General features: G+C 42.0%; 1 long non-coding RNA gene across 1 annotated transcript in view; it reads left to right on the forward strand.

Annotated features, from left to right (window-relative positions):
• The window catches only part of LOC132659478 (uncharacterized), a 33,678-nt gene extending 8,938 nt beyond the window's left edge, over positions 1–24,740 (forward strand). Inside the window, exons 2-3 of the long non-coding RNA XR_009599990.1 lie at positions 21,669–21,774; positions 22,311–24,740. This is a non-coding gene — a long non-coding RNA (uncharacterized LOC132659478). The remainder of the gene's footprint in view (positions 1–21,668; positions 21,775–22,310) is intronic.
• The last annotated feature ends 1,850 nt before the right edge of the window (positions 24,741–26,590 follow it).

The following is a 26,590-nucleotide window of genomic DNA, read 5'->3' on the forward strand; positions in this document are numbered from 1 at the left end:
TAGGAAGAAAGCTTATGTTGATCAAAATTTGACCACAACGGACCTTCTTTCCTGAAATCTCTACTGGCTGGTATTGATTCTGTTTCTAAACTGGGGATGACAGCCACAGGTAGGTGGGCTTGGGAACTAATTTGTGGACAGCAGCTTTCTGTCTGCATGTGATTCTGACAAGAACCTCTTCTTGCCTCCTTCAGTGTCACTGGACTGTTCCAGGCAGAAACCAGCAGAACTCTGTTTTCACAGCAGAGCTCCCTGTTAAGAGACTGCAGAGTCATCCACTCTGTGGGCACTTCAGTATTCTCTCTCAAAAGGACCAAGCAGTCATTACATTCACAGCCGGGCCTGTCGCTCTATGAGCACAAAACAGGATGCTTTTCTTCTGAGCTGTGCTGTTTGAGTCACCAATTTTATTTGAAAATCTACCCAGTGGACTAGATGCTGCAAAGAAGACGCAAAGTGTTTTCTAGCCAAGAAACATACATAAGTACATAGCAACTGATGAACAAGATTTACTTTCATTGAACTATATGTATTTATATATACAGACACATACACACATATATATGTATATATAGTAGTAAGTCTTGTAAAGGACTAGGACAGGTGGAGGGTTTTATTTTTATTTTGATTGATTTATTTTTTATTGGACTATAATTGCTTTCTAGTGTTGTATTAGTTTCCACTGTACAATAAAGTGAATCAGCTATATATATACATATATTCCCTCCGTTTTGGATTTTCCTCCCACCTACACCCTGTCTCACCTGTCTAGGTCATCACAGAGCACTAAGCTGAGCACCCTGTGATGCCCAGCAGCTTTTCGCCAGCTATCTGATTTACACATGGTAGTAGATATGTGTTAGCACTACTCTTCCAATTCGTCCCACCCTCCCCTCACCCCTCTACGCCCCATGTCCATTCTTTACATCCATGTCTCTGTTCCTGCCCTGCAAATAGGTTCATCAGTACCATTTTTCTAGATGGTGGAGAGTTTTTAAATGCTGTGTATTTTGGACTGGTAGATATTTTGTTGAAGTCTTTCTCTCTGACACTTAATATAATTATGAGTTAATTGAAACAAACCATTTTCTGTCTAAAAGAGCTTGGAATAAAAGGCTTTACCAAACAGTAGTTTTCACTGAAAATAGTGAGGTCTTTGTCTTTCCTTTCTTTAGAACTCACTTCTCAATTGCAGTGAAACACTGCAGTATACCTGTATTTGCAGTGAGGTGTTTTAGCTCAGTGTCAGAAGCGTAAGATAAAAAAGAGAATAGTTCTTTGGGTAACGAGTGCAAATGAACAAGTTTATTACCTAATGAATGTTTCTTAAGAGAATGTCAGAAGTGGATTGTTTCTGTGACTAATGGTAATTCATCTTTGAGGTGCTTTCAAGTAGTGAAACTATGACTTCTTTGTTTTGTGATCAAAATAAAACCAAAACTTGCAGGTGCAATAGGGTATGTCATTAGACTTTGCTTCTGAGCATTTTCTCTTCTCCTTAAGGTAGCTTTTATATTGAAAGTTTAGAATAAAACAGTCTTGTGATGAAGTAGGAGCGATTAATACGAGGAAAATGTTGGTTCCAGAGTTGTGCTATTAGCAAGACTTTCACATAGTGAGAAACTCTTAAACTGGAGCCTGGGTCCTGCTGTGGTCTAAATGTGATTAAAACTATCCCAGAATACACCTTAAGAGGCTGGGTCAGTTGTGGTTGATGATTTGCCTTCTTTTAAATAAATGTTGAGCAAATATCATTTGATCTGAAAACCATGACTGGTTAGATTCCCATCATATAGCCAGATTGTAATCAATTTCCGGCTCTTGTGTTAAGGAAGAAGCTTTGATATTTTTGTTTACCTGTGTAGCTGCTTCCTGTTTATGGAAGTCTATTTTTTTTTAAAGCCATAAATTCTATGTGGCTAAAATCTATTTGGGTGAAAAACAACATGTGTACATAATGAGTTATCTGTATGGCACAAACAAGATAATTGGTGTCAGATGATTAACCCCCAAATCGATTTTTATAAATGCAGTAACAGAGAGTAACTTTGGTCTGCTGAGCATAAACAGGCACACAAAACAACAAAGATTAAAAACAATTAAGTGTCTATAAAACAGAGAGCAAGCAGGTCCTGAGTGTAATAAGCTGCAGAGCAATGGCTTACGACATAATTATCTGATGGTCATATTTGTCAAGTTTCTAGTGAGAAATATCTCACTCTAAAATAGCTTATACAGTTTGGCTGAAATGTATAGGAATTTCAGAAATGGTTCAATTCAGCTCAGTTCAATTGCTCAGTCATATCTGATTCTTTGTGACCCCATGGACTGCAGCACGCCAGGCTTTCCTGTCCATCACCAACTCCCAGAGCTTACTCAAACTCATGTCTGTTGAGTTGGTGATGCCATCCAACCACCTCATCCTTTATCGTCCCTTTCTCCTCTTGCCTTCAGTCTTTCCCAGCATCAGGGTCTTTTCCAATGAGTCAGTTCTTCACATCAGGTGGCCAAAGTATTGGAGCTTCAGCTTTAGCATCAGTTCTTCCAATGAATATTCAGGACTGATTTCCTTTAGGTTAGACTGGTTGGATCTTCTTGCAGTCCAAGGGACTCTCAAAGAGTCTTATCCAGCACCACAGTTCAAAAGCATCAATTCTTCAACATTCAGCTTTCTTTATAGTCCAATTCTCACATCCATACATGACTACTGGAAAAACTATAGCTTTGACTAGACAGACCTTTGTTGGCAAAGTAATGTCTCTGCTTTATAATATGCTGTCTAGGTTGGTCATAGCTTTTCTTCCAAGGAGGAAGCGTCTTTTGATTTCATGGCTGCAGTCACCATCTGCAGTGATTTTGGAGCCCCCCAAAATAAAGTCTCTCACTGTTTGCATTGTTTGCCCATCTATTTGCCATGAAATGATGGGACCAGATGCCATGATCTGTGTTTTCTGAATGTTGAGTTTTAAGCCAACTTTTTCACTCACCTTTCACTTTCAACAAAGACTCTTTAGTTCTTCTTCGCTTTCTGCCAGAAGGGTGGTGTCATCTGCATATCTGAGTTTATTGATATTTCTCCCGGCAATCTTGATTCTGGCTTGTGCTTCGTCCAGCCCAGTGTTTCTCATGATGTACTCTGCATATAAGTTAAATAAGCAAGGTGACAGTATACAGCCTTGACATACTCCTTTTCCTATTTGGAACCAGTCTGTTGTTCCATGTCCAGTTCTAACTGTTGCTTCTTGACCTGTGTATAGATTTCTCAGAAGGAAGGTAAGGTGGTCTGGTATTCCCATCTCCTTAAGAATTTTCCACAGTTTGTTTGATCCACATAGTTGAAAGCTTTGGCGCAGTCAATAAAGCAGAAAAGGTGATACTATACAATTAGCTCATTGTCCGTCCTGGTGATAAACTCTTCAAAATGGTCCTACGAGGTCTGCTCTGCTAGGATGAGGTTTTAAACTATTCTGCACAACCAAAAAGGCTCTGCATGACTTGGCCTCTGCCTTTTGATTCTGGCTTCGTTTTTCCAAGAGGCTTCCCCTAAGCTTTGTTTCTTGGTCTAGGTAAGTCCTACATTTTGCTTAAGAATCATTTTGGGAACCTACTTCGCTGGGAAACTTCTCTTGTCTTTTTTTGCCAACATGGCACCATTCAGCCATAGTGGTTATTACTGAAATTTCTATGTAGTAGGTACGTTACGTTGGGGTCATAAACTGCTTATTTATTCCTCCCAGAGTGTGCATGTCAGCTAGAGAGTTAAAGTTACAACTGTATACTCATAGTTTTCTGGTATTTTATTCTCAGAAGAAAGATATTTGAGAGAGGGTAAGTGGAAGCAACATCTCAGAAGCAGGCTTGTTGCCTGGGTAGCCCAAAGAAGGAGATTTTGGGGGAAGAATAAAGACAAACTAACCTTCATTTTAGAGTTTCTTTCAGAGTGGTATTTTAGACACTTTGTTGATCCAGCTTTTTCCCTTAGTAATATCAACAGCATTTAATGAAAACTTGACTAGGTGGTGAAAAACTGCTATATTATGGTGTTTTTCCCCTAGGTACAGGGCATTTAACTTTGTGATCTCATTTTTTTCCTTTCAATTCTTTGGAGAATTCATAGATTTCCGTAGATCTTTTTAATGTTAAGTCATTTTTCTAATACTGTAGAATTCTTCTTAAACCCTCTTAAGTACGGTGGCTTGCACTGTACCTGTTTGACCATTACAAACTCATGTAGGAAAAGGCCTCTGGTTTATTGCTTGAATATTCAGTTAGTTCATGAGATAATATACGTCCATATCTTTCTCATCTGCATTTAGCTATTTAGCTGTAGCCTTGGCAGCATCAAAAAATGAAACACTGATTTCCCCCTCCCCCATATTTTGGAAGGAGTTGGAGGTTGAAGGAGGGAGGAAGCAAGTGAAATTTTGGCACAGGTTCAATCAGTGAAGTCTTTCAGGGAGCGCGTCTTTTCCTATATGCTTGTAAGGCTTCTCGTATAATGTCCTAGTACTCCCTCTGAGAGGGGAGGAAAGGGATGATTTGAAATTCTGTTAAATTCTGCATGGAAGCTAGTGGAAAGGGCCAAAAAGAAAAGATGCAGACTTCTTTTCTTTATGGTCTTTAACACTATAAAAAAATGACAACAATATCATATACTGTGTTTACAGGGCTGGTTTTTTACAAAGCACTTTCTTTGTCTCACCTTATCTCATCTGACAGGAAAGAGACATCAGGTCTAAAAGTAAATCTCTCAAAATGTTTATTTGTTTTTCATAAGAATTTAAAAACTATTATATAGCTTGCCTCCCTGATGGTTCTGCAGATAAAGAATCTGCCTGCTAAGGCAGGAGATGCGGGAGATGCTGGTTCCTGGGTCAGGAAGATCCCTTGGGGGAGGAAATGACAACCCATTCCAGTATTCTTTCCTGGGAAATCCCATGGACAGAGGAGCCTGGCGGGCTACAGTCAAAGAGTAATGAAGAATCAGGCATGACGAGCAACTGAGCATATAGTTTGCAGTTATGAGAAAACATAGGTCACTTGTCCCGAAGTATGCATTCACTGGAAATAAGAAATATCCCCCTGACAGTTTTTTCCTTTTTTTTTTTTCTGTCTTCAAAGAACTTAAAATTCTAACAAATAATGACTTTTATTCAAAGACTATTTTAGAAAGAAACTGAAGCATTTGCTTTGTAGGGAAATTTGTAGGAAAGATCAGCCACATAGGATTGGATCCCTAGGTTGTAGGATCCCCTGGAGGAGGGCATAGCAACCCACAACAGTATTCTTGCCTGGAGAATCCCGTGGAGAGAAGAACCTGGTAGGCTGTTTAGTCTATAGGATCATAAGAGTTGGACACGACTGAAGCGACTTAACACACACACACGCACATAGTGGGAATTAGACATCTTACTTTACTTCATTTATTCATTAGGTGCCTGTGAAGGAAGTAGTGCTTACTAAGCACTGTGTCACTAAGGCTGGAGACCCAGTTTTTGCTGTTAGGGATCTTAGAGGCTAACATGGAGAAATCAACAGACTTCTGTGATGATGTTACTTTGAAATGTTTCATTACTGTTCTTTGCTGTGCGTTATCAGGAGAAATTGTGAAAAACCTTCAAATGGGCAAATATTGTGTGTCTGCTTGCTACAAAATGTGCTGCTATCTTCACATAGTCAATTTATTTAGAATTTGACAGTTTGCTCTTTAGAACTTCAGAATTTTCCATCCATCCATCCATTTAATTAGCAAATATTTATTCAGTACCTTCCACGTACTACATAATGTTCTGGGTCCTGATGATACAAGTAGTGAATAAAATTGAAAAATCCCTGCTCCAGTGGTGCTCACATTCTGGTGACTAAGTCCTTAAAATATGTGCATACCTAAAATATATAAGATATTAGATAATGATGTATGTAAGGAGAAAAAAAACTTACAAGGAATGAGGTTAGGGAGTGTGTGTGTGTGTGTGTGTGTGTGTGTGTGTGTGTGTGTGTGTGTAGGTGGAGAGTGGTGGTTGAGAAGTTTTGATAATATGACTAAACAAAGCCTCACCAAAAGGTGATGTTGAATTCCCTTTAGGTTTTAGAGTCCTTCTGGTCCTCCCTCCTCTATTTGTCACTTCTGCACATGACACATATTCCTTTGGAGATAGTTCTTCTGTGGGTACCCATTTCATTAAATATGGGCTCAGCTCAGAGTTCTGCAGGAAATGACTTTCACATCTTTTAGAAAGATTTTGCTGTTTCATAATTCTTGTTGCATGTTGAAATGTTGTTTTGACACCTTGGAAAGGGTACTAGTCATCTCTTAAAACCAGATCACTGTAGCTGGACCTCAACCTCAACTTTTTTTTTTTTCTTGAGCTAAAAGAACCCTGCCAAACTGAAAGGCTCAGAGCTTTCTAGGGGCAATTTGAATTCAGCTTTAAGGTAAACTGTTCTTTTGTTTTAAGAAAATGTCTTGACTAAGGCTTTTAGATATGCAAATGAAAGGCTTCTTTCAAGAACCTTTCTTTTTTCTGCCCCCACTCCAGTACTCTTGCCTGGAAAATCCCATGGACACAGGAGCCTGGTAGGCTGCAGTCCATGGGGTCGCTAAGAGTTGGACACGACTGAGCGACTTCACTTTGACTTTTCACTTTCATGCATTGGAGAAGGAAATGGCAACCCACTCCAGTATTCTTGCCTGGAGAATCCCAGGGATGGGGGAGCCTGGTGGGCTGCTGTCTATGGGGTCGCACAGAGTTGGACTGAAGCGACTTAGCAGCAGCAGAAGCAGAGTTGGGGAAGGTCTGAAGGTGGTGCAGTTAACTGGAAGCAGATGTTTCAGAGGGAGGTGCTGAGAGTTCTGTGTAGTCATAAAAGTCAAGAGTATCCTTTATGTTTTCTTTGGAGAATTTTTTCCTCCCTCTACATATAGACCCTCTGCTGCTGCTACTGCTGCTAAGTTGCTTCAGTCGTGTCCGACTCTGTGCGACTCCAGAGACGGCAGCCCACACTAGGCTCCCCTGTCCCCGGAATTCTCCAGGCAAGAACACTGGAGTGGGTTGCCATTTCCTTTTCCAATGCATGCAAGTGAAAAGTGAAAGTGAAGTCGCTCAGTCGTGTCCAACCCTCAGCGACCCCATGGACTGCAGCCTTCCAGGCTTCTCCGTCCATGGGATTTTCCAGGCAAGAGTACTGGAGTGGGGTGCCATTGCCTTCTCTGATAGACCCTCTAGTCTCTGAAAATTATTGTTTTTTCTTGTGAGGACTGAGTATATATTATTACTCATGGCTTTGTCTAAGCACTTGCTAAAGATTGTGTGCTAAGTTGCTTCAGTTGTGTCTGACTCTTTGTGACCCTATGAACTGTAGCCCTCCAGGCCCCTCTGTCTATGGGATTCTCCAGGTAAGAATACTGGAGTGTGTTGTTATACCCTCCTCCAGGGGATCTTCCTGAGCCAGAGACTGACCCATGTATCTTGTTTCTCTTGCATTGGCAGGCAGGTTCTTTTACCACTAGCGCCACCTGCCAAAGATTAAAGGAGAGATATTATTACAGGAAAAAGGATGCAAATAGACACCACAAACTTGGGGGAGGGGTACCTTAAAAATGAATTGACTGAAGTTGTTGAAGCTTACTATTCTGGATTGTTCCGTTGAAGCCCCACAAAGGATGTTATCAAAAAATTGAACAGCTGTAGCACTTCCCTGGTGACTCAGTGGTAAAGAATCCACCTGTCAATGCAGGAGACACGGGTTCCATCCCTGATCTGGGAAGATCCCACCCACATGCCTCGGAGCAACCAGCCCATGCACCACAACTATTGAGCCTGTGCTCTGGAGCCTGGAAACCGCAACCGCTGACGCATGTGCACCCTAGAGCCCATGTTCTGAAACAAGAGAAGCCACCACAATGAAAAGCCTGCACACCACGACTAGAGTAGGCCTCCACCCCCTCGCCGAAGTTAGAGAAAAGCTGGTATAGCAACAAGGGCCCAGCATAGTCAAAACTTAATAACATAAATTTAAAAATGCATATTGAACAGCTTTAGACTTTAGAAACTATGCAATTATTGAGTTGTCGTGGATTGTTGTGTTACAACTCTTAGGCCAAGAATAACCCCCAGTGGGTTGAAAATGGTATGTTTGTGTGTGTTGTGTGTGTCCTTGGTTGTATCTGACTCTTTGTGGTCCCATGGACTATAGCCCACCAGGCTTCTCTGCCCCATAGAATTTTCCAGGCAAGAATGCTGGAGTGGGGTGCCGTTCCCTTCTCCAGGGGTTCTTCTTGACCCAGGGATTGAACCTGCATCTCTTAATGTCTACCTGCTTGAGGCGTAAGTAGGTAGGTAGATTCTTTAAAACTAGCACCACTTGGGAAGCCCTGGAGATGGTATATCCTTTGTAATTTAATTGGAAGAGGCCAATTCTAGGGCAGAGAAATAAAAATTCTTGGAGGTAAATTTTAGATTCTTCTCTCTGAGTCAAGTAACGGTTTTGCTTGGACTGTGGGTTATCGGCAGAGTTCTTAAACCTCCCCCGTGGTGGAAGGGGTGAACTGACATCTGTTACCTGGAGAAATCATGGAGACTAGGCAAGAGGTTCTGAAAATGAGTTTGTATTTTTAGTTTCAGAAGAAGAGTGGTTAACTTCTGGTAGCATTTAAACCACTCTTTGTTTTCTTAGTCCCTTAGTTATCCTTTGTCATTAAGTATGTTGGGCTGGTTCTGAGTTGTGGAGAACTGGGGACTGAACGGACTCCCCTGTGCTTAGGAAGCAGGAACAGCAGTGTCATGGCGGTCAGGATGGGGTCGGGTATGCCCAGCAGAGCAGCCTTGTCATGCAGGAACTGGCACCTACAGTTGGACTAAATGTGGTGAGGATTTAATTTCTGAAACTGAAACTGCTGGGAGCATGAGCTCTTATTAGTTGATATTGAAAAACATGACCTGCTTTTGGTGTTCTGTGTCTCTGAGGCCTGTGACGTATTTACCTAGTCAACAAATGTTTATTGAACTCCTGATCTCTTCCAGGTGCTGTTTATGTGCTCGAGATATACCCATGAACAAAGCAGGCACAGTGACTGAGCTCATGGAGACAGATAGTAAAGAAGCAAATTATGTAGTAGAGTTGGAAGGTAGTGGCTCCTACAAGAAAAAGGTAGAGTGGGTGAGGTAAGGTGGAGGGAATCAGGAATGCAGGAGTGAGGAGTGGTTGACTGTTTTATTTTTATTTTATTTTATTTATCTTATTTTATTTTTTGACCACGCTGTGCAGCTTGTGGGATCTTAGTTCTTTGACAAGGGGTCAAACCCAGGCCCTGGCAGTGAAAGTGTCAGTTTCTAACCAATGATGCATTCATGATAAGTCGCTTTAGTCATGTCTGACTCTTTGCAGCCCTGTGGACTGTACCCCTCTGTCCATGGGATTCTCTAGGCAAGCATACTGGAGTGGGTTGCCATTTCCTTCTTCAGGGGGTCTTCCTGACCCAGGGATTGAACCCATGTCTCTTAGCCTCCTGCATTGGCAGGCAGGTTCTTTACCGCTAGTGGCACCTGGGAAGCCCCTCTAATCACTGGACCTCCAGGGAATTCCCTGTTGTATTTTAAGTAGGATACTCTTTGTTGGTTTTTTTGAGAAGGTGGCACCTGAGAAGAAATATGAATGGGATAATGGAATCAGCCAAGTAATTATCTAGAAGAAGAGTGTTCCATGCAGGGACAGTAGCCAGAGCAAAAGCCCTGCGGTCAGTATAGTAGGCTGAATTATGTAACTGCCACCCACCCCCCCAACACCAATATGTTCATGTCATAATGCCCAGAATCTGTGAATGTTATCTTATATGGCAAAATGGACTTTGCAGATGGGATTAAATTAAGGATCATAAAATGGGGAACCTATCCAGACTATTAAAATGGACCCAGTGTTATCACAACCCTTCTTATAAGAAGCACACTGAGAGGTCTGAGTCAGAGGTGACATGATGATGGGAATAGAGGTTGGAGTGATGCATTTTAAAGTCAGAGGAAGGGGCCACAAGCCAAGAAGCTCAAGAGGCCACTTACCAACTGAAAAAGGCAAGAAAATGGGCTTTTCCCTGAAAGCCTCTGGAAGGAACCAGGACTGCTGACCACTTGGCTTTAGCCCAGTGAAGCTGATTTCGAACTTTTGACCTCTAGACTGTCAGAGAATGAATTTGGGTTGTTTTAAGCCACTGTGTTTGTGGTAATTTGTCGTAGTGGCAAGAGGAGATTAATATAGTCTGCCTGCATCAAAGATTGTTCAAGCAACAGATAGGCCAGTGTGGAGGGAGAGAGGAAAGGCAAGAGAGAGAGCAGTGGTGGGGCTGCTCTCATGAGTTTCATTGAGGTTTTATGCAGAGGAGTGAAGTGATGTGACTTTTACAATAGACTCTGTGTGCCTGTGTGTTTTGGAAGAAGATTGGGGAGCCTAAGGTGGTAGAAGCTTTCCTGTTGGTGCAGTGGTAAAGAATTCACCTGCCAATGCAGGAGATACAAGAGATGTGGGTTTGATTCCTGAGTCAGAAAGATCCCCTGGAGAAGAAAATGGCAACCCACTCCAGTATTGTTGACTGGAGAATCCCATGAGTAGAGGAGCCTGTCAGTCTACAGACCATGGGGTCGCAGAGTTGGACACGACTTAGTGACTGACATGCAAGGTGGTAGTTCAGTAATCAAACAGAGAGATGATGCTGGATCAGATCAGGGAGGTAGCAGTGGAAGTAGTGAGATTTGCTTTAAAGATAAATCCAACAAGATGTCCTGACAGATTGGATATGGGATATGAGTGAGAGGGGGGCAGGGCAGGTCAACGATGGCTCCAAGAGATCTGGCCTGAGAGATTGGGATAGAATTACCAGTCAGCTATGCAGAGGAAGCCACAGGTAGAACGCAGATCTAAAGTTTGAAAGTTTGAGTTTGGGTTAGATATCCAAGTGGAAATATCGAGTGGGCACTCAGTTATACAAGTTTGGGGTTCAGAGGAAGATCTGGGATGGAGTTACAAGTTTGGGAGTTGTTGGCAATATAAATACTATTTAAGTGATGGGATTAGATCACTGATGGGGTCACTGCAGACAGGGAAGAGAAGTGCTAAGGCCTGAAGCATGTCAGTGTTCAGAGAAGAGAAGGGGCAGGGAAGAAGAAGAGCAGTGGGTGAGATAGGAAAAGAAAACATTTTCTTATCCAAAAGACAATAAACTCATATTTATTATTATTATTATTATTTTTATGGCTGTGCCTGGTCTTTGGTGCTGTCCACTGTCTCTAGTTGTGGCGAGTTGGGGTACTCTCTAGTTGTGGTGCATGGACTTCTCATTGTGGTGGCTTCTCTTGTTGTGGTTGGTGGGCTCCAGAGCATGCAGGCTCAGTAGTTGTGGTGCACGGGCTTATTTGCCCCATGGTTGTGGAATCTTCCCGGACCAGAGATTGAACCCATGTCCCCTGAATTGGCAGGGAGATTCTTAATCACTGAACCACCAGGGAAGTCCACCATAAAGTCTTTTACTTAACAGGAAAACACAACACTCCAGAACCCAAGAAGGGAGGCTACTGTTGGGGATGTTTCTCCATAAGACTTTTGTTTCTGCACAGTTTGTTTTTAGTCCAGGCTGTCTTTGTGAAGATATTTGTATAGTGAACAGCTTTGGAAGATAGAGATAGTGTCTCCCTTCTAGAGCAGAGAACAGTTTTATTTACTGTCCAGTATAACAAGGACGGGGCTGTGTTCCTTCCTTGTTGTTTGGCCTGAGGCTAAACTACAGTAGAGGTAATGAAGATAATGGGTTTCCTTGGTGGTACAGAAGGTAAAGCATCTACCTGCAATGCAGGAGACCTGGGTTTGATCCCTGGGTAGGGAAGATCCCCTGGAGAAGGAAATGGCAACCCACTGCAGTCCTCTTGCCTGGAAAATTCCATGGACAGAGGAGCCTGGTAGGCTATACAGTCCATGGGACAGCAAAGAGTCACACATGAGTGAGCAACTTCACTTCCTTCAAAAGGTCTCATGTATGCATTGCCACACTCAGTGCCCCTGGCCCTGCACCAGGCCACTGCTGACCCATGCTGGAGACTCCTGGACGCTTATGGGCAGGTCTGGGTCAGTCTCTGTGGGGTCACTGCTCCTTTCTCCTGGGTCCTGCTGTGCGCAAGATTTTGCTTGTGCCCTCCAAGAGTCTGTTTCCCCAGGCCTGTGTAAGTTCTGGTGGCTCTATGGTGAGGTTAATGGCACCCTCCTGCGAGAGAGCTTAGGCCATACCCAGGTCTGCTGCATCTAGAGCCCCTGCAGCAGGCCACCGATGACCCGCACCTTCACAGCAGATACTCAGACTCTCTGTGGGGTCTCTGGGTCCTGTTGTGCACAAGGTTTTGTTTGTGCCCTCCAAGAGTCTGTTTCCCCACACTCCTGGTCATGGTGGATACTTCTGACAAAACATGGACCACTGGAGAAGGGAATGGCAAAACACTTCAGTATTCTTGCCTTGAGAACCCTATGAGTTCAGTTCAGTCATTCAGTCATGTCCGACTCTTTGCGACCCCATGAATCACAGCACGCCAGGCCTCCCTGTCCTTCACCATCTCCCGGAGTTCACTCACACTCACGGCCATCGAGTCCCTGATGCCATCCAGCCATCTCATCCTTGGTCGTCCCCTTCTCCTCCTGCCCCCAATCCCTCCCAGCATCAGAGTCTTTTCCAGTGAGTCAACTCTTCACATGAGGTGGCCAAAGTACTGGAGCTTCAGCTTTAGCATCATTCCTTCCAAAGAAATCCCAGGCTTGATCTCCTTCAGAATGGACTGGTTGGATCTCCTTGCAGTCCAAGGGACTCTCAAGAGTTTTCTCCAACACCACAGTTCAAAAGCATCAATTCTTCAGCGCTCAGCCTTCTTCACAGTCCAACTCTCACATCCATACCATGACCACAGGAAAAACTATAGCCTTGACTAGACAGACCTTAGTCAGCAAAGTAACGTCTCTGCTTTTGAATATACTATCTAGGTTGGTCATAACTTTTCTTCCAAGGAGTAAGCGTCTTTTAATTTCATGGCTGAAGTCACCATCTGCAGTGGTTTTGGAGCCCCCCAAAATAAAGTCTGACACTGTTTCTACTGTTTCCCATCTATTTCCCATGAAGTGATGGGACAGGATGCCATGATCTTCGTTTTCTGAGTGTTGAGTTTTAAGCCAACTTTTTCACTCTCCTTTTTCACTTTCATCAAGAGGCCTTTCAGCTCCTCTTCACTTTCTGCCATAAGGGTGGTGTCATCTGCATATATGAGGTTATTGAGATTTCTCCCAGCAATCTTGATTCCAGCTTGTGTTTCTTCCAGTCCAGCATTTCTCATGATGTACTCTGCATAGAAGTTAAATAAGCAGGGTGACAATATACAGCCTTGACGTCCTCCTTTTCCTATTTGGAACCAGTCTGTTGTTCCATGTTCAGTTCTAACTGTTGCTTCCTGACCTGCATACAGATTTCTCAAGAGGCAGGTCAGGTGGTCTGTATTTCCATCTCTTTCAGAATTTTCCATAGTTTATTGTGATCCACACACTCAAAGGCTTTGGTATAGTCAATAAAGCAGAAATAGATGTTTTTCTGGAACTCTCTTGCTTTTTCCGTGATCCAGCAGATGTTGGCAATTTGATCTCTGGTTCCTCTGCCTTTTCTAAAACTAGCTTGAACATCAAGGAGTTCACAGTTCACGTATTGCTGAAGCTTGGCTTGGAGAATTTTGAGCATTACTTTACTAGCGTGTGAGATGAGTGCAATTGTGCGGTAGTTTGAGCATTCTTTGGCATTGCCTTTCTTTGGGATTGGAATGAAAACTGACCTTTTCCAGTCCTGTGGCCACTGCTGAGTTTTCCAAATTTGCTGGCATATTGAGTGTAGCACTTTCACATCATCATCTTTCAGGATTTGAAATAGCTCAACTGTAATTCCATCACCTCCACTAGCTTTGTTAGTAGTGATGCTTTCTAGTGCCCACTTGATTTCAGAATCCAGGATGTCTGGCTCTAGATTAGTGATCACATCATCATGATTATCTGGGTTGTGAAGATCTTTTTGTACAGTTCTTCTGTGTATTCTTGCCACCTCTTCTTAGTATCTTCTGCTTCTGTTGGGTCCATACCATTTTTGTCCTTTAGTGTGCCCATCTTTGCATGAAATGTTCCCTTGGTATCTCTAATTTTCTTGAAGAGATCTCTAGTCTTTCCCATTCTGTTGTTTTCCTCTATTTCTTTGCATTGATCGCTGAAGAAGGCTTTCTTATCACTTCTTGCTTTTCTTTGGAACTCTGCATTCAGATGCTCATATCTTTCCTTTTCTCCTTTGCTTTTCTCCTCTCTTCTTTTCACAGCTATTTGTAAGTCTTCCCCAGACAGCCATTTTGCTTTTTTGCATTTCTTTTCCGTGGGGATGGTCTTGATCCCTGTCTCCTGTACAACCCCATGAACAGTATGAAAAGGCAAAAAGATAGGACACTGAAAGATGAACTCCCCAGGTCTGTAGGTGCCCAATATGCTACTGGAAAACAGTGGAAAAATAATTCCAGAAAGAATGAAGAGATGGAGCCAAAGCAAAAAATAACACCCAGTTGTGGATGTGACTGGTGATGGAAGTAAAGTCTGATGCTGTAAAGAACAGTATTGCATAGGAACCTGATATGTTAGGTCTGTGAATCCAGCTAAATTGGAAGAGGTCAAACAGGAGATGGCAACAGTGAATATCAACATTTTAGAAATCAACAAACTGGAATGGGTAAATTTAACTCAGATGACCATTATATCTGGTACTGTGGGCAAGAATCCCTTAGAAGAAATGGAATAGTCCTCATAGTCAACAAAAGAGTTCAAAATGCAGTTCTTGGGTGCAGTCTCAAAAACAACAGAATGATCTCTGTTCGTTTCCAAGGCAAACCATTCAATATCACAGTGGTCCAAGTCTATGCCCCAACCAGTAATGCTGAAGAAGCTGAAGTTGAGTGGTTCTATGAAGACCTACAAGACCTTCTAGAACTGACACCCAAAAAGATGTCCTTTTCATTATAGGGGACTGGAATGCAAAAGTAAGAAGTCAGGAGATACCTGGAGTAACAGGCAAATTTGGCCTTGGAGTACAGAATGATTTAGGGCAAAGGCTAACAGAGTTTTGCCAAGAGAACACACTGGTCATAGCAAACACCCTCTTCCAACAACACAAGAGAAGACTCTACACATGGACATCACCAGATGGTCAATACTGAAATCAGATTGATTATATCCTTTGCAGCAAAGATGGAGAAGCTCTATACAGTCAGCAAAAACAAGACCAGGAGCTGACTGTGGCTTGGATCATGAACTCCTTATTGCCAAATTCAGACTTAAATTGAAGAAAGTAGGGAAAACTACTAGACCATTCAGGTATGACTTAAATCCCTTACGATTATATGGTGGGAGTGACAAATAGATTCAAGGGATTACATCTGATAGACAGAGTGCCTGAAGAACTATGGATGGAGGTTCATGATATTTTATAGGAAGTAGTAATCAAGACCATCCCCAAGAAAAAGAAATTGAAAAAGGCAAAATGATTGTCTGAGGAGGCCTTACAAATAGATGAGAAAAGAAGAGAAACTAAAGGCAAAGGAGAAAAGGAAAGATATACCTATTTGAATGCAGAGTTCCAAAGAAAAGCAAGGAGAAATAAGAAAGCCTTCCTGAGCAATCAGTGCAAGAAATAGAGGAAAACAGTAGAAGGGGAAAGACTAGGGATCTCTTCAAGAAAATTAGAGATACCAAGGGAACATTTCATGTAAAGATGGGCACACTAAAGGACAAAAATGGTATGGACCTAACAGAAGCAGAAGATATTAAGAAGAGGTGGCAAGAATACACAGAAGAACTATACATAAAATATCTTCACAACCCAGATAATCATGATGGTGTGATCACTCACCTAGAGCCTGACATCCTGGATTCTGAAATCAAGTGGGCCTTAGGAAGCATCACTATGAACAAAGCTAGTGGAGGTGATGGAATTCCAGTTGAGCTGTTTCAAATCCTGAAAGATGATGCTGTGAAAGTGCTGCACTCAATATTCCAGCAAATTTGGAAACTCAGCAGTGGCCACAGGACTGAAAAAGGTCAGTTTTGATTCCAATCCCAAAGAAAGGCAATGCCAAAGAATGCTCAAAGTACCGCACAATTGCACTCATCTCACATGCTAGTCAAATAATGCTCAAAATTCTCCAAGGCAGGCTTCAGCAATACATGAACTGTGAACTTCCTGATGTTCAAGCTGGTTTTAGAAAAGGCAGCGGAACTGGAGATCAGATTGCCAACATCCTCTCGATCATTGAAAAAGCAAGAGAGCTCCAGAAAAACATCTGCTTTATTGACTATACCAAAGCCTTTGACTGTGTGGATCACAATACACTATGGAAAATTTTTCAAGAGATGGGAATACCAGACCACCTGACCTGCCTCCTGAGAAATCTATATACAAGTCAAGAAGCAACAGTTAGAGCTGGACACGGAACAATAGACTGATTCTAAATCAGGAAAGGAGTACCTCAGGCTGTATATTGTCATCTTAATTATTTAACTTATATGCAGAGCACATCATGCGAAATGCCGGCTGGAAGAAGCACAAGCCAGAATCAAGATTTCCGGGAGAAATATCAGTAACCTCAGATATGTAGATAACACCACACTTACGGCAGAAAGTGAGGAAGAACTAAAGAGCCTCTTGATGAAAGTGAAAGAGGAGAGTGAAAAAGTTGGCTTCAAACTCAACATTCAGAAATTAAGATCATGACATCTGGTCCCATCACTTCATGGCAGATAGTTGGGCAAACAGTGGAAACAGTGAGAGATTTGATTTTATTTTTGCTCCAAAATCACTGCAGATAGTGACTGCAGCCATGAAACGAAAAGACACTTGCTCCTTGGAAGAGAAGTTATGACCAACCTAGACAGCATATTAAAAAGCAGAGGCTTTACTTTACCAACAAAGGTCCATCGAATCAAAGCTATTGTTTTTCCAGTAGTCATGTATGGATGTGAGAGTTGGACTGTAAAGAAAGCTGAGTACCAAGGAATTGATGCTTTTTAACTATATTGTTGGAGAAGACTCTTGAGAGTCCCTTGGACTGCAAGGAGATCCTGCCAGTGCATCCTAAAGGAAATCAGTCCTGAATATTCATTGGAAGGATTGATGCTGAAGCTGAAGCTCCAAATATTTGGCCACCTGATATGAAGAACTGACTCATTGGAAAAGTCCCTGATGCTGGGAAAGATTGAAGGCAGGAGGAGAAGGGGAGAACAGAGGATGAAATGGTTGTATGGCATCACCGACTCGATGGACATGAGTTTTAGTAAGCTCCAGGCATTGGTGAAGGACAGGGAAGCTTGGCATTCTGCAGTCTATTGGGTCACAAAAAGTCAGACATGACTGAGTGACTGAACTGAACTGAACTGTAACATGGACAATGTTTCCTCCTTCCAGAGCTAAGTTCTGTTCAGTTTGCTAACTCTCCTTATAAAAGACTGGGCGTTACTAGGCTTAATGGCAGCCCACTCCAGTACTCTTGCCTGGCAAATTCTATGGACACAGGAGCCTGGTAGGCTGCCTTCCATGGGGTTGCTTCCATGGGGTCACTATTAGTTGGACATAACTGAGCGACTTCACTTTCACTTTTCACTTCCATGCATTGGAGGAGGAAATGGCAACCCACTCCAGTATTCTTGCCTGGAGAATCCCAGGGACAGGGGAGCCTGGTGGGCTGCCGTCTATGGGGTCACACAGAGTCGGACACGACTGAAGCGACTTAGCAGCAGCAGCAGGCTTAACTTTGCTCAACAATGGCACAGACTCATCTTGGCTCCTCTGTGCAGCCCTTGTGGAAGTTGGGATGGAAGCAACTTGCACAGATAAGAAGCTCATGCTTCCTGCTGTGCTGTGACTAACAGGTTCTTTGTCCCTGGGCCAGAAATCTCCGGTCTTCTGCCAGCATGAAACTGTAGCAGTTGCAACTAGGCTGAAACCTCAGGCCCTCCACAGTTTGTGACAGTCACAGTTCTTCCATTATCTGGATGTCTTGATAGTTATCCTGTTGTACATGAAGATAACAAATAATAAAAAATATTTGTATATTAACAGTTTTCAAGGATAACCATTCTCAAATTGATCACATCCTTTCCCACTTTCTAAGAAGAAGGTTCTGAAATCATCTTTGCCTTTTGAGGGCTTGGTGTGTGGTTTGGCTCTGAAGGCCTACTGAGTTATGTAGGGCTGTCTGTGTCTACACCTGTGATTCTCAAACTGCCCTTTAGGAAAGAATCACCCTGTATGCTTGTGAACACTGGACTTTCCCACACTTCCAAGGATGCTAATTCAGGGCTCAGTACCTTATGAGTTTAACAGATCCCCAGATGATTTTCATGTGCATGCTTCACCCTTTAAGAAACTCATGAAATGACTCTGGGATTAACCAGGGTTTGACCTCTTGGGACAGCATTTTATAGCTGTGTATCTTTTCCCCTTACTGTCATTGCAAATTATTGTTGTTGACAATGTGACTGCTTCTAGCAGCTTTTCACTCCTGCTTCATGTCTTCTGTGCCCCAAGGAACGTGATAACCAAATTTGTTAGCATAGGTCTAAATGAATTAAAGCAAGCTTTAAGTGAAGGACAGAGTCATTCTTCTGGTGCAACTTGTGTGATCTTTGTTGCAGAGCTTTTGTAATGTTTAGAGTTTTCTTTTTTAAAATTTTATCTTTTTGATGATCACAACTGTGTTTTACAGCAGCGTTCCCCAATCTTTTTAGCACCAGAAACTGGTTTCATGGAAACCAGTTTTTCCATGGACCTGGACAGGGGATGGTTTTGAGATGATTCAAGTGCATTACATTTATTGTGCTCTTTATTTATAATCTAATGCAGCCACTGATCTGACAGGAGATACCCATCCCTGGCCTGGAGGTTGGGAACTCCTGTTTGAGAGAGTCAGTGTTGCCATGTATGTACTCTCTGGATAATTTAATTTGCTGATTCCAGTCTCCCCCCCCCAAAGAATTTGAAGTGGTGTTTGCAGTGTTAATAAAAAGATAAATAGAAATTCAGAACTATGGAAAAATGGAGAATTCAAAATGATGCCCTGTGGGAGTCTGGAATAGAGCACAGTGCTCTATCTTAAGTGGATAACCATCAAGGACCTACTGTATAACAGAGGGAACTTTCCTCAGTGTTATGTGGCAGCCTGGATGAGAGGAGCGTTTGGGGAGAATGGATAATATATATATGTATGGCTGTGTCCCTTCTCTGTTCACCTGAGACTATCACAGCATTGTGAATTGACTAGACCCCAATACAAAATAAAAAGCTTAAGAAAACCCCAAACAACAGAAAAACCGAAGTGATGTCCTATGGATTAACTTACTGCCATATTGAACTTCAGACTTACTTGTGGGATTTCTGGCAGTCAGTTTAAAAGGAGAAATAAAAGAAACTACCTGTTTCTTCTTATTTAAAAGGATGAAGCCCAGGCCTTAGAAAAGATGAAGCTTTTCTGGCAGCATTTTCTGGAATAAATTTTGTCCAGGGGCTTTTCTTTATAGAAGACATTGTGATAGGTTCTATAACCTACCTAATTATTATTATTTTTTAAACAGCAGATGCAAAGACAGATCTCTTTTGAATGTTTCTTATAACAACATTTCATAGATGCTTAAGGCAGCATTAAAGCATATCTCAGTCAAAGCAGTGCTGGGAGGTGATGAATTTCTGTGGCCCAAATATATATCTTTTTCGTAATGTGATAAAGTGAGGTATAACTAAGTTTAATTTTTCAGGAAAGAAATGTTTGCAGAGAAAATGTGCACATTCATCTTCTGGAATGAATGGCTGATGTGATATCTCTCAATGATTAAGGGTTAAATTATCCCTGATCTATAACTGCCCTGACCCACCCATTCAGTTTATACATCCCATATTTTGTTGCCTTTCTTACCTAAAGCTCTGTAAAGACTGTATATGGATCCTGGCTGGTTGTGGCTTTTGACTTCCAGATTATTGCTCTGCTCAGCACATGGATTAAACAGCCACCTACTTTTATCTCAAACCTTTAAAGCTTTCAGGTACTCTTGTACTGTGATCATTTGCGCTTGTGCTGTATGCTTTGAACAGGTCATTCATCACAGAGTTCTCTGGGGCACTGCATAAAAATTACCACCTTGACTCTAAGACATTATGTTACCCAACTGTGACTAAAAAAGATGTTTAGATACTAGCTGTCAGCATGGTTGGAAACTCCCACCTAAAGATGGAAATTGTTGCAACAGCAAAAGATTCAACATACCTCTAAACAGTGGCTGTCAATATTAGTCAGAACGATTTGAGAAGGGGAAGGACCAGTGAACAGAAATTTGCAGTGAGACAAAAAGGTAGGCATTTGTCTTTTTAAGTATCCTGTTTAAGTTGGAAATAGACAACTGGTTGCATGGACTTTTATGACGTGTCACAGCAAGATCAAATTTCTGCTGTGGGTAGAGCTCAGTGCTTTTGTATGTAGTAAACACTCTGGCTTTTGTTGTTCAAAGCAATATTCTTTGTACTTTCTTATGGTTCTCTCAATTCGCACCAGTCAACGTCCTTCTTAGGATGTGGTGGTGGTGGTTTATTCGCTAAGTTGTGTCTGACTCTTGTGACCCCATGAACTGTAGCTCACCAGGCTCCTCTGTCCGTAGGATTTTCCAGTTAAGGATACTGGAGTGGGAAACCATTTCCTTCTCCGGGGGATCTTCACGACCTAGGGATCAAACTCGGGTCTCCTGCACTGCAGGCAGATTCTTGACTGAGCTACCAGAGAAGCCTTCTTAGGGTATGGGGAATTTTTTTCCCAGCTAGAATAATATTTGTGTTTTTAATTGGAGGACTGGCATAAAATATCTAGCGTTTCTACTTGAGCAAGGTTTTGATGTCATGTTGAGATGCTCTGTGCCATTCTCCAGCAAGAAGCATAGCAACGAAGATAATTATATAAACATTCCATGTGAAAATATTCTATCTAAATCCGTGTAATTATATAATAACATAATATAGTAAGCTATATATTCAGACCACCTTGCAGGGAGAATTGCAAAGCTCTCATACAGAGGTGCTCTGGGATATATAGGAGTCCGCAGGTAAGGAGGGACTTTAAAATGGGAAACAAAGTGGAAAACAGTTAATGTTTCCAGGTTTCACAGTTGGTGCCTTGAATCTTAAAATGTTATAGCAATAAAAAATTATTTTCTATATCTCAAGAAAATTTTATCTGCTCTCCTCTAATGATAATGTGAATCAAATGGTTCGACATTATGGTCGTAAATTCTTACCCTCTGAGTGAGCAGGTTACATATTTTTCAGAATGCTTGATGGGGCATTGAAGAACCTTTCGGAGCTGTCATGTTGAGCAAACGGGGAGTCTACAGTGGTGGTGAGCTTGGATTCCAGTAGTTTAATGCATCTACTCTCCCTCCCCTCAGAGGACTCCCTGCTACTTCTTGCAAGCCAGGGCTTTTGGGAAAGAGTCCAAGCAGTCCAGAGAAAACAGAAGGATGTGTGTGTTAGTCACTCAGTTGTATCTGACTCTTTGCCACTCCATATACTGTAGCCCGCCATGCTCCTCTGTCCATAGGATTCTCCAGGCAAGAATACTGGACTGGGTTGCCGTGGCCTCCTCCAGGGAGTCTTCCTGACCCAGTCATCAAAGTCGGAGTCTCTTATGTCTCCTGCATTGGCAGGTGAGTTCTTTACCACTGGTGCCGCTGGGGAAGCCCCAGAGAAGGCAGAGAGTCGAACTAATTAGTAAGATAAGCAAAATGGCTTTTAGGTGACTATGACTAAGTGATAAAAAGCAATATGTAAAAAGCCATCTGTTTTTCTCTCTTTAGTTTTGGGAATTTGTTGATCTTGTCATTAGTTTGTGATTTATGGACTAAGAAAAGAAGGAAATTGAGTGGGGGGGGGGGCGGGGAGTGGTGAGGGAAAAAAGCCCGTACTATTTAAACAGGAGGTTAAATTAAGAAGAGTAATGACTCAGTTTGATTTTCCTTCCTTTGACAGCTTGGTGTTAACTTTCTTTTTCCCTGTTGGTTTTGTATGAAAGTAAATAGGGTTCTTTAAAGCCAAATTGTATTTTAAAATAAGTAAAACTACTGCTTATGAAGCATTACCGTATCTTTTTTTTTCAAGACTAAGACCTCCTTTAAAAAAAAAAAAAACTTTATTGAATTTGTTACAGTATTGCCTATGTTTGACTTCTTGGCTTTGGTCGCAGGCATGTGGGACCTTAGCTTCCAGACCAGGTGTGGAACCTGCACCCCCTGCATTGGAAGGCGAAGTCTCAACCACTGAACCAGCAAGGAAGCCCTTACTCTATTTTTTAATGGGAGCAATGTCACAAATTGTCTTGAAATTCCACTTGAGCAATTTTTTTCTGTGTAACCTGGATATGCTTTTCATCATTCATAAAAAGTAAAAATATTTTTAAAATATCATATGAAAGTAAAGTAATAAGCAAAAGCATTCATTCTGCTCTGTATTCCATTATCAATCGTTGTAGGGTGGGCATTATACTCTATGTCCTGTTACAGCTTTATAGGTTAACAAAATTGAGGGTAAGTGGGTGTAAGGAATTCACTCAAGGTTATGTGGTTATTAAATGTATTGTGGGGATTATACCCATTTGTCTAAATGGGAATTTAAACCCAGGTTTATGTAATTCCAAGGCTAGTATTCTTTCCCTGAACTTCCTAAATAATAAGCTCACACAGCTTTAGCTTGATTGATTATATTGGTATCAGCTAAGCTGAATGACTTTTACTACAGAGCACTTATAAAAAGAAAAGTAATCCTAGAGACTTGCTTCATCAGAGGTGTTCAGAAGAAAGCAGGTTTACTCCAGGGAAAAGTTCAAAGGGTTCAAAAGTTCAAAGACCCATAGCTGGGAGGCTGTCCTTCAAAAGGAAGGATTTACTTCGAGGACAAATGTTGCTGTAGGGCAATGTGGTCTAAATTTCCCTTATTAGAAGGCTCACTTGTGATGCTTGTTAAAAAGCATAGACTGTTAGCCCTCCCCTTTAGAGACTCTGATTTGGGAGGGTTTATGTGCTAGAACCCAACAACCTGTATTTTAATGAGGACCCCTCCTCCCAAGAGTTTGTGATCATGGAAGTTTAGAAAACATTGCTTAAAAAGGATGGGTCAGTATTCTGAACTCCCAGAATCTAACAGAGACATGTATTTTAAACAGATGTTAGAAAAAGAGTATCACAAAAAAATCATCAAGGAGATTTTGTGTAAAGATAGCTGTAAATAGACTGTGTGAAAAAAAAAATAAATCAGAGTAAATGAAGTTCAAATAAAATACAGTAAGGTCCTCTACATACCAACCTTCAAGTTTCGAACTTTGAAAGATGCACAGAGTGTTCACGTGTCCAGTCGTGTAAGTTGGTTCCCGAGGCTGGCGTGCGCTGTCACGTGCGTGCCTCCTCTGCAAGTGGTTGTGCAGCTTGCCCTCCGTCTCCTGCTGCTCATGACCATTTAGCTTTACCACCTCCACCTCCCCTCCCTCCTCCAGTCATAATTCTTGCCTGTTTACCCAGTGGCAGCCCCTGTATGCCGGCTGTTGTGCTGTATTACTGTACTGTACCTCAAGGTACTGTACTGTAGGATTTTGGTTCTGGAGAAGACTTTTGAGAATCCCTTGGACTGAAACAAGATCAAACCAGTCAATCTTAAAGGAAATCAACTCTGAATACTCATTGGAAGGTGATGCTAAAGCTGAAGCTCTAATAGTTTGGGCACCCGATGCAATCCACCAACTCATCGGAAAAGATCCTGGTGCTGGGAAGGATTGAAGGCAGAAGGAGAAGGGTGACAGAGGACGAGATAGTTGGACAGCATCACTGATTCAATGCACGTGAACTTGGGCAAACTCCGGGAGATGGTGAAGGACAGGGAAGCCTGGTGTGCTGCAGTCTGCAGGGTTGCAAAGAGTCAGACATGGCAACGCTGTAAGATTTAAAGTGTTTTCTGTATTTTTTTAAATGTATTATTTGTGTGCAAAGTATTAGAAGCCTATTACAGTACAGTACTACATAGCCAATTGTGTTAGGTGGGTAGGTGGGTACCTAGGCTAACTTTGTTGGATGTACGAACAAATGGACCTTTGTGCTTTCAGAACAGAACTTGTTCATAAGTAGGGGACTTACTGTAAAGGATAGTACACATACTATTTAGAACTCGTTCAGGTACATGTGACCAGCTCACACTAGTTTAAGCAAAATAGTTTGGGGACTCGGATCTACTGGTTTACAAATAGTGGAAAGATCCAGGGGTTTAAATAATGTGTGGGTTCTGCTTCCCTGATGCTGCTTCGTTCTCAGGGAAGGCTGTGGCTGGCCATGTGAGTCATGTGCCTGCCCCTGTGGTGATGGTTTATGGTCAGTGATTGACAGTCACGTGTACCTCCTGAAGAGGAGACGCAGGGTTCTTCAAAGAAAAGCATGGTGGTATAACAGAAGGGCGTAGGGAGAGAGATCTAGGGTTGGGGAGCGAGTGGTTCAGGTCAGTCTCTATTGTACCGTCACATACTGTCATTATTTTCCCATTATTTTGTGCCATATTTAAGAATTTCCTTAAATCATATAAGCTGCTTAAAGTATTACAAATAAAATTAAGTATTGTAATTAAAAATGTATACACAATCCTGGGGGTGAAGGTGGCATTTTCCTGAAAATTTCCTATAAACCAGCACCTTAAAATCAAAGCTCTAATTGATCATGCTGCTTATTTTTCACTGCAGTTGAACAGAAAAAGGACATGGCTTCCAGGGCAACCAACAAACCTCTTTTTTTTTTTTTTAATGTGAAGTATAGTTGACTGATAATAGATTAGTTTCAGGTGTACAGTATAGTGATTCAATATTTTATAGATTACACACCATAATCTATAATAACAAAGTTATTATAATAGTATTGATTACATTCCCTGTTTTACAGTTAGCTGCTGCTAAGTCACTTCAGTCATGTCCGACCCTGTGTGACCCCATAGACGGCAGCCCACCAGGCTTCCCCATCCCTGGGATTCTCAAGGCAAGAACACTGGAGTGGGTTGCCATTTCCTTCTCCAATGCATGAACGTGAAAAGTGAAAGTGAAGTCGCTCAGTTGTGTCCGACTCTTAGCGACCCCATGGACTGCAGCCTACCAGGCTCCTCCATCCATGGGATTTTCCAGGCAAGAGTACTGGAGTGGGGTGCCATTGCTATATTCCCTGTTGTACAGTACATCCCTGTAAATTCTTTATTTTATATCTGGTAGTCTAATGTGCCTTTTTAGGGCTTGCTCCACTCCCAAATAATTAGCACATCATTGTTTCATTTACTTTTATATCTAGTATTTCCTTAAAGTACCTATTTGAGCTCATAAATTCTCTTTGGAAATTGAGTTTTTTTCCCCAAATTAAATGCATCAATTTTGCTAGAGTTTTCCAGAAATATTTCCAGTAAAAATTCTGAGACTTTACTTTGTTGACTATGCGTTAACCTTACGAAAAAAGGCTTTGTTCTCAGTAGTTGCAAAGATAGAGCGATAAGATAATATTTGAGTACCTTTTACTGCAAAGTTGTGAAGCTTTTAAAATATTTTAAGCAGACTAAAAATATTGGTTATATTAGCAACTTTTTAAAGCAGGATGTCCTTTGAGACCAAAAACAAAGTGACGATGGAAGAGAAGCTCTTTGTTCACTGAACATATCTTAAATACAAAAGCTTACTGTGTGTCACGTCACAGTAAATAGTTTAGGAGTTTTGGTGTGTGTTATTTGTTATCTGGATAAGTGTTTCTAGAATATTAGTCCTCTAAGTCTCTCAGAAATCTGTTGCATATCAGCTTTTGCTCAATAAAAATTGGAGATTGGGGGCTTCCCTGATAGCTCAGTGGTAAAGAATCCACCTGCCAGTGTGGAAGATGTGGATTTGATCTTTGGTCCAGGGGGGTCCTGTGTGCCTTGGGGCAACTAAGCCCGTGTGCCACAACTACTGAGCCTGTGTTCTGGAGCCCACACGTCCTCGGGGCTGTGCTCCATAACAAGAGAAGCCACCGCAGTGAGAAACCCATGCGCTGCAGCTAGACAGTAGCCCCCACTCACCGCAACTAGAGAAAAGCCGGCACAGCAATGAAGGCTCAGTACAGCCAAAAATAATAATAAAAAAGATTGGAGAGTCATGGCTGTCGCCATCACCAGAAACACAGGGAGGCAGAGCCTGTCCTCACTGCCTGCTTGGCTCCCTTTGGGGACTTCTTGCTTTCCTTCTGTTCCTTCTCCCTCTGGTCAAGCTTCTGCACAGCCCATTCCTGAGTGCTGACTCTCTGGGACTCCAAAGGGTCTCATTACTGCCTCCCTGCCTAGCTCTCCTCTCTCGCAGTGTGCCATCTTTCCAGAATTACCCCCTTGTACCAGTTATGATAAGTATTAGTTGGTTTTAAGATGATGTTATTGTTGTTGGTATTTAGTCGTGTTTAACTCTTTTATGACCCCATGGACTGTAGCCCG

The sequence above is a fragment of the Ovis aries genome, chromosome 3, assembly GCF_016772045.2.
Source record: "Ovis aries strain OAR_USU_Benz2616 breed Rambouillet chromosome 3, ARS-UI_Ramb_v3.0, whole genome shotgun sequence".
Taxonomy (NCBI): domain Eukaryota; kingdom Metazoa; phylum Chordata; class Mammalia; order Artiodactyla; family Bovidae; genus Ovis; species Ovis aries.